Genomic DNA, 7041 nt, shown 5'->3' on the forward strand with positions numbered 1-7041 from the left:
CGTCATACGGAATACAAAACTTCAATCGCCGTCGAAAGGGAGATATTTATTTCAACCTCGACAGAGTCGACTTTTACAAAGTGAAACTGGAAAATACTCCTGCAGGGACTAATCCAAGCAATCCAAAAGTTCTTAAAAAACTTAAAAGCCTGGAGGCCAAGTTTCATTCAATTATTCACAAAAGTCTATATAATGCCTTGATAACGTCCATTGATAAGAAAATAAATCATAAAAGCTAACTTGAGACCTAAGCAATTAATCTCAAGTAAAAAGCACCCATACGATAGAGATCAAAGTATTGAATTGTCTACGACAATGATCGAATGGCCCATTTTCTTCTTTATCTATTTTCCCACCGCTAGGCAACATGGTACCTCCGAATTTTTCAACTGCATCATATCATCAACAAAGGTTAGAATTTAGAGGACTGTTTTTCAGAAACTCACTAGAGATAGGTCTGTGGGCCGCCACACGTTCATTGTGATTGGGTAATCTTAAGACATTGATCTGCATCTTGGCCAAAAAGACGGTATGACCTACAATACACATGGCACTCTATGGCCAATTGTGCTGAAACTTCTACTAGTAATGCATGCCAATCTTATTCTTTATAGACAAATGACCCAATATAAGTCACCTACACACAATATTTAGTTTAAGTAATGTTTGACTGATCTTTAAACAAGTGTTTATCCAAACTAAAAAGTGGGGCCTACTCACTGGCCCATACCCCTAAACCTAATAGATAGTGGCCCCCACTAACCTAGCAGCCGGTTGGTAGCTGATGTTCACACGTGGACCTCGTCTAAGCATGCTTTAACTTCAGAGTTGTGATTCAATCCAATGCATTAGTGCAGGTATGATAGAACCCTTTTTTTTTTTTTTTAAATGGCATAAAAAAATCATTATTTGCTTTGTTAGATCAGCTGTTAAGTTTGCTAACCCCAAAAATTCAATGAGAATGAGGCTCTTTAAATACCTAAAAAAATTATTTGCATATAACCTAACATGCAAATGTTTTTTTATTTTGAAGTTAAATATGATTATTTGTTAAATAATTGTTATAATAGTTCTATAAAACATATAATTAATGGCTTCCAAATGTGATTTGCTAGGGACAATCGCAGAGGGCATTTCGCGGGCGGGCTGTTGCATGGGAGAGCAGCCACCACATATTAATCAAATGAATAAGACAATGCATGTTGAAAAGTGTGCATATGCGGCTGCTCTCTCATGCAACAGCCGGCCCACAAAAATGCCTTCTGGGGCGGACCGCCAAGTATATATATTATAAAACAGTCAATACAATGGGAGGCAGAGCCATCTAGCCTGAAGGATTACATATAGAAAATCCTAGCAACCAAAAATCCAAAAATGGGCTAGCTAGGGAGGAGGGCGGCAACCCGTGGGGCCAAATTACAAGGAACACAAAATTTCACTAGAGTCTAGCTAGTACATGCCTTGGTGGTGGGTCTGATGTTAGGTAGGCCGGCAGCATCACATCTTGCAGCCCCTCTGGTATGGCGAGGGACCCTAATCCTCTGATTTGTGCTCTTTAATTACGCAATTAGAAAGTAAAACCCAATGGTCCTTGTTCATAAGGAATTTATCTATAAATTAAATACTTTGTTACCCTTACTAATGTGTTTTGGCCCATGAGCCATCATCTACAGTAGGCCTTACCAAAAGAATGGTTTGGATATTATCCAGTAGGGGGGCCCTACCAAATGAATGATACTTCTCGATCATCTTATAGGTGGGCTCCGGCTGTAATTTTTGTGGCAGACATATTTCCGAGGAAAACATGAAGCGTCATATGCAACACAGCACAGCTCCTTTTTTGTCCGTTTGAGGAAACCATGTGGTTAATTTGGAAGGAGAGAGAGCTCCTTTTTTGCATTTTTTAAGTTATACTATTGCCATTACGTACGTATGCAATGGGTAAAAGATTGATTTCTCTGGTTTAGAAAGTTACAGTGGTTAAAATGGTAAAAATCTCGTGGACTGCTATGAAAAGGAGTGGATCAAGGAGTCTCTTTCTCATAGCTTAGTAATAAATGAGGTTTTATACATGCAACAAGTACACAAAAAAATAACTTAATGGCCCATGTTACTAGATTTTCGAAACTGTTCATTTATTGGGCCCCAAAATCATCTTCATAGGGTGATCCTGACCCTCCAATCTGTAGAGATTTTTATACCATACCATCAGTTTTTTAACATCTAAAGATCAGAGGGCTAGAGGCAGTTTATTTAAATTTGGGGTCTAACAAATGAATAGTTTTGATCATCCAATCATGTGGGCCCAACTGTTTTTTTTTTTATGCACTTGCATGTGCCTGCATGTAGCATGAAGGAACCGTGCACTGAGCTCCCTTTCAATCCGGACCTCATTGTACTGTTTGGTATGGTGCAGCCCCTCTCCCTTTCTCTCATCAGACAAAAGGAATAATAAAGCCCATAACCCCCAATAAAGCCCATACCGACTAAAGTACTTGTTAGAGTTCTAGAAGATTTGAATGATATCAATGCAAGGCCCATTAATGATACGACTCGTCTCTTTCTGGGAATTTTCCTTACTTTTTATTGAAACTATCAAAGTGAGTTGTTGTCCATCACAATCTTCTAATGGGCCCCATCGTCTAAAGGTAACAAATCTCACAGATCAGACGATCAAAACCATTGACAGTTGGGTTTTTTAATCCAATAGATGGGTTATTGGCAAAATGCTAAATCGTTTGCATTTGACATGCAAAAATATTCATTTATTGGACGGCTAGGATGGCTCCATCAATGTGATTTTTGCAGTGTGGGCCCATTGCTGTACTTGTATACTTGGAGATCTGGCTGTTCATGCAAGGGCTCCCTTGTATCTATCATTCCTCTAATATTTATTCACAAAATGCCCCCATCAATAAGATGAAGATATGGTAAGGTTAATTTTTAGAATTGGAAACACTATTTCAACCTATAATTCTCCCACAATACCCCCAAAAAAATTAGACTGTAATTTGTTGTGTTGCTTGCACTGTCTATCCTCAGAGGCCTTAACACACCACACTCCAAAATCAGCCATTGTTTTCTGTACCATTTTTCCCAAAAATGCTCCACCCATTAGACCATAATTAATGATATTTCCACCCCATTTGTCAGCATTTCCATCCCCATTTCTTTTCTTGAAAATGACTTCATGCACTGGAAGAAGACCAACAAAAAGAAAGTAGAAATACAGTCTTTTTTCTTTTTTTCTTTTTTTGAATAAACAAACAAAAGGGGGTGGAAACGTCATTTCCCTTTTTAAACATGTTTGTACTGCTTCATACTTATTTCCAAAATAATCCTCTAGTTAACGTAGATCCAATGAAGTACCCTTGCCACCGGGTTTTTGCAAGGCGCCCTTCAATTTAGCCTCTCTCTAATAAATAAAAATAAACAAAATTCAATCAGGTGATCCCCACCATAGATGAGTTTTCGCTCTAAAAATCGCACATATCAGATGATCAGGATTTTGTCCCATTAGTAGTGGCCTGAAAAGAACCTATCTCTCAATTCATTTTTTTCTCCACATTTCTTGTTGGGTAGCTTAGGTGAGCCTTCAAGGACCCATACTCAATAGTAGCTTGGTGTAAATGTAACACTGTTCTTCCCTTCCCAATAAAGTTCATAAAAAATATCTTTCTTTCTCCTATGGTGGAAGAAAGGCTCTTCTCTATAGCTTTAAGAGAAGGGCCACTCTCCCATTGAGCTTTAAAGAAGCCAAACAAAAGGTCTCTTTTCTCAATGTAGTAAAGGAAAAACTAGACAAACTTTCAACGTAATGGTTCCATTTATATATGAAATTTATATCTGATATTGTGACATGTTTGTTAGATGCATTCACAGCCATTGAATTGCCTGGGACTACAATCCATCAATCAGAATCTAACAGACTCAAATTTACACAATTTTCTTTGGGAGTGATGTCATGTTTGAAGTTCCTTAACCTCATAAATGTTAGGTTTGAAATAGTGTGATTGCATGCAAAATGGCGCTTACCTACGGATGAGCCATATAAATTTCCTTCTATTTTTCTATTAAAAATTCACAAGTGTAGCTTTAGTTCTACACATGGTTTCAAATTTCGGTTTCGAAATGCGTTTCGGTCCTCACCAAAAACTGAAATTTCGGCCGGAATTTTGAAATTTCGGTCGAAATTGAACGAAATAAAAAAAATATTTTATCTCCTACAAAATTTCGGGCGAAATTACAGGGAATTTCGGCCGAAATTTTGGGATAATATTAAATAATAAATAAAATAGAGATTTTTGGGTGAAATTCCTTAAATTTCAAATGAAATTTCGACCGAAATTTTGTAACGTTCCGGGTATACACGATTTCGATTTCGGTATCCACCGAAACCCAAAATTTCGGATTTCGGTCTATATTTAAAACCATGGCTCTACAGGCCACATGGGAAATCGGCTACTGTTCATTCGTGGAGGAATTGATGGGGAATGACACTATAAGAAGTGTATGAGATCCAATCAAGGCCCACTCGCACAAGCTGCGTTTGGATTGCAATAAATGGAGAATTGGAACCAGCATCCTATTCTGATTCCTATTTCAATTCTCCCATAAATGGAATGGAATGGAAAAAAATTAAAATAAAAGTTCAATTCAAAAAATTCTAATAAAAATTTCATTCTGACTGGAGCAGAATTAAAAAGACTTCTTTTGAGATAGAAAATAGATTCCAACATCATTTTCCCCTTCAATTCTACCCCCTTGATTCTGTTCATTTTTTGAAACAAAACACTGCCTTTATTCGGTAGGCTTTAGTTGGAGAGGAGATGACCAAAAAATTACACGTATTGTATGATCGCCGACTCTTGAGTAAGGGAGACGATGCATCAATGGCCAACGTGATCCTCTTCCCTACATGACCCGTATGACGGAACCCTAGGAGAATGGCCCTGATAATAAGGATGATTCATACACAGGTTCTATCATTGACTGGTTAGACATGTAATGTCATCTTCAAGTTCTGAAAAGCCATACGAAAGTGTGAAACCCATATTGGCATATTTGGGAATCATTCTCCTAATTCTAGCGCAGAATCGCCAAATGATTCCAACAGAATTGCATAAGCGGATCTTTTTTGCTCCAAAAAAAAAATTCACAAAAAGCGAGCCTTTGGAACGAATTTCAGGTCGCATCCTTTTTACCAAACATCATTCTTAATTTTCCATTCTCTGGAAAATTAAGAATTGAAGGATTGCTGAGGGATGGAGGAGGATGGGCGTTTAGAGGCCCAATTGGAATAGCAGATGCGAACGAGGCGGAGGTGCATGCTATTTATCAAGGAATTAAACTGCTCCATGGAGTGAATTTGGACAAGGTTGTCATTGAAGGAGATTCCCTCAATGTAATCACGTGGCTGAGAGATAGTCATGGGTCTCCTTAGATATTTGCAGCTTTATTTGATGAGATGCAGGATGGGTTGGATTCAGCATCTATCTCCTTCATTCATGTTAGAAGGTCTGCCAATGGGGAGGCGAATAGATTGGCAAGAGATGGGGTATCTAAGGAGAGCATTGAGATTTTTTATTTCCTTCCTCATTAGCTTTTGTTTTTGGTTGTTCTATGTTTTTTTCTTTCCCTTTTAGCTTGTTTTTTTGTTGCATCTTCGGGATCTCCTCGGTCTCATTTTGTTTTAATGAAATCCCAGTACCATTAAAAAAAAAAAAAATCCCATTCACTGGAATGACTGACCCAGAAAATTGTTCTAGAGAGTAATTACACAATGAGCCCTCAAGTTACATAAACTAATATTTTCAATTCTTTATAGAAAATGATATTTCCAACCCTTTTCCAGCTTTATTACTCCCTTCTGTATGTCTTTCCTAAAATTGACTGCATTTCCACCCCCTTTTGTCCTTTCACTTTCAGAAAAAAGAAAAGGATGGAAACACCAATTCCCAATTTTTATACTCCACTAGTAGGAAAATCTTCCTTCCCTGCTCAATGCAACTGATTGGATTACAATTCCATTTGCCCAAATAGACTTCAAATTTATAAGAATGATCACGGGAAGCTTCCTGTTTAGCAAACCACTTGCAGACCGATTACATAGAAGTCTAGGACTCATATTGGAAGTTAGTTTCTTTATATTGTCTGATGGCTTATCGTTGGAATTTTTTAATCAAGAATTTGGAGGGAAGATTCAAAATCTACTTGTTTTTTAAACTCCTTGTCTTTTAGTGTTGTGGTGAAACTTACTTCATTTACAAGTTAGTTTGTTTATATTGTCTGATGGCTTATTGTTGGAATTTTTTAATAAAAAATTTGGAGGGAAGATTCAAAAAAAAGAATCTACTTGTTTTTTAAACTCCTTGTCTTTTAGTGTCGTCCTAAAACTTACTTCATTTAATTCAGTATTCTGATTTTTACATATCCAACAGTCCCAAAATCAGATTAGCCATATTAAAGATAAATTCGTCGCATATAATTTATGCAACACTTGGTCATAGAATCTAGAGTAATTTTTAGTCCACCGTTCGTCGATTGTGGGAAATCAGATTCCACCCTCAGGTTCCTAAAATTAAATTTTGATAGTTCAAGCTCAAGAAACACAGCTCATGTGGGTGCGGGCGGGTCGGTCTTCTCAGTAGTGCGGAGGCCAAGATTGACGAGGCCTACTAGGGGCTGATTGGGATTCGTGACTAATGATGCAGAGATCTAAGCTCTGCTCATTGATCACGATCTGTTAGACCACCTCATTGTTGAAGGAAATTCTCTCAATATGATATTAATCATCAATAGGGTACATTACCCTTGGAGATTTGTTGACGCTATGGAGAAGATCTTAAACGCAATTGACATACACGCAATAGATTTCAATAGTCTTCTACGGGTTAATAGTGAGGCGGATCATCTTGCTAAAACTTAGGTAGATCGAATGGCTCTTTCCTCCTTGAGATGTATATGGTTTGTTGTTTTTCTTTTTTCTTTTTTAACTTTGGTGACTTTTGACCATCTCGGTCATGGTGGCTTTTCTCCTCA

Source organism: Tasmannia lanceolata, unplaced genomic scaffold (assembly GCF_043159265.1).
Source record: "Tasmannia lanceolata isolate RefF3 unplaced genomic scaffold, GAP_Taslan_0.1 ptg000015l, whole genome shotgun sequence".
In the NCBI taxonomy this organism is placed as follows: Eukaryota; Viridiplantae; Streptophyta; class Magnoliopsida; order Canellales; family Winteraceae; genus Tasmannia; species Tasmannia lanceolata.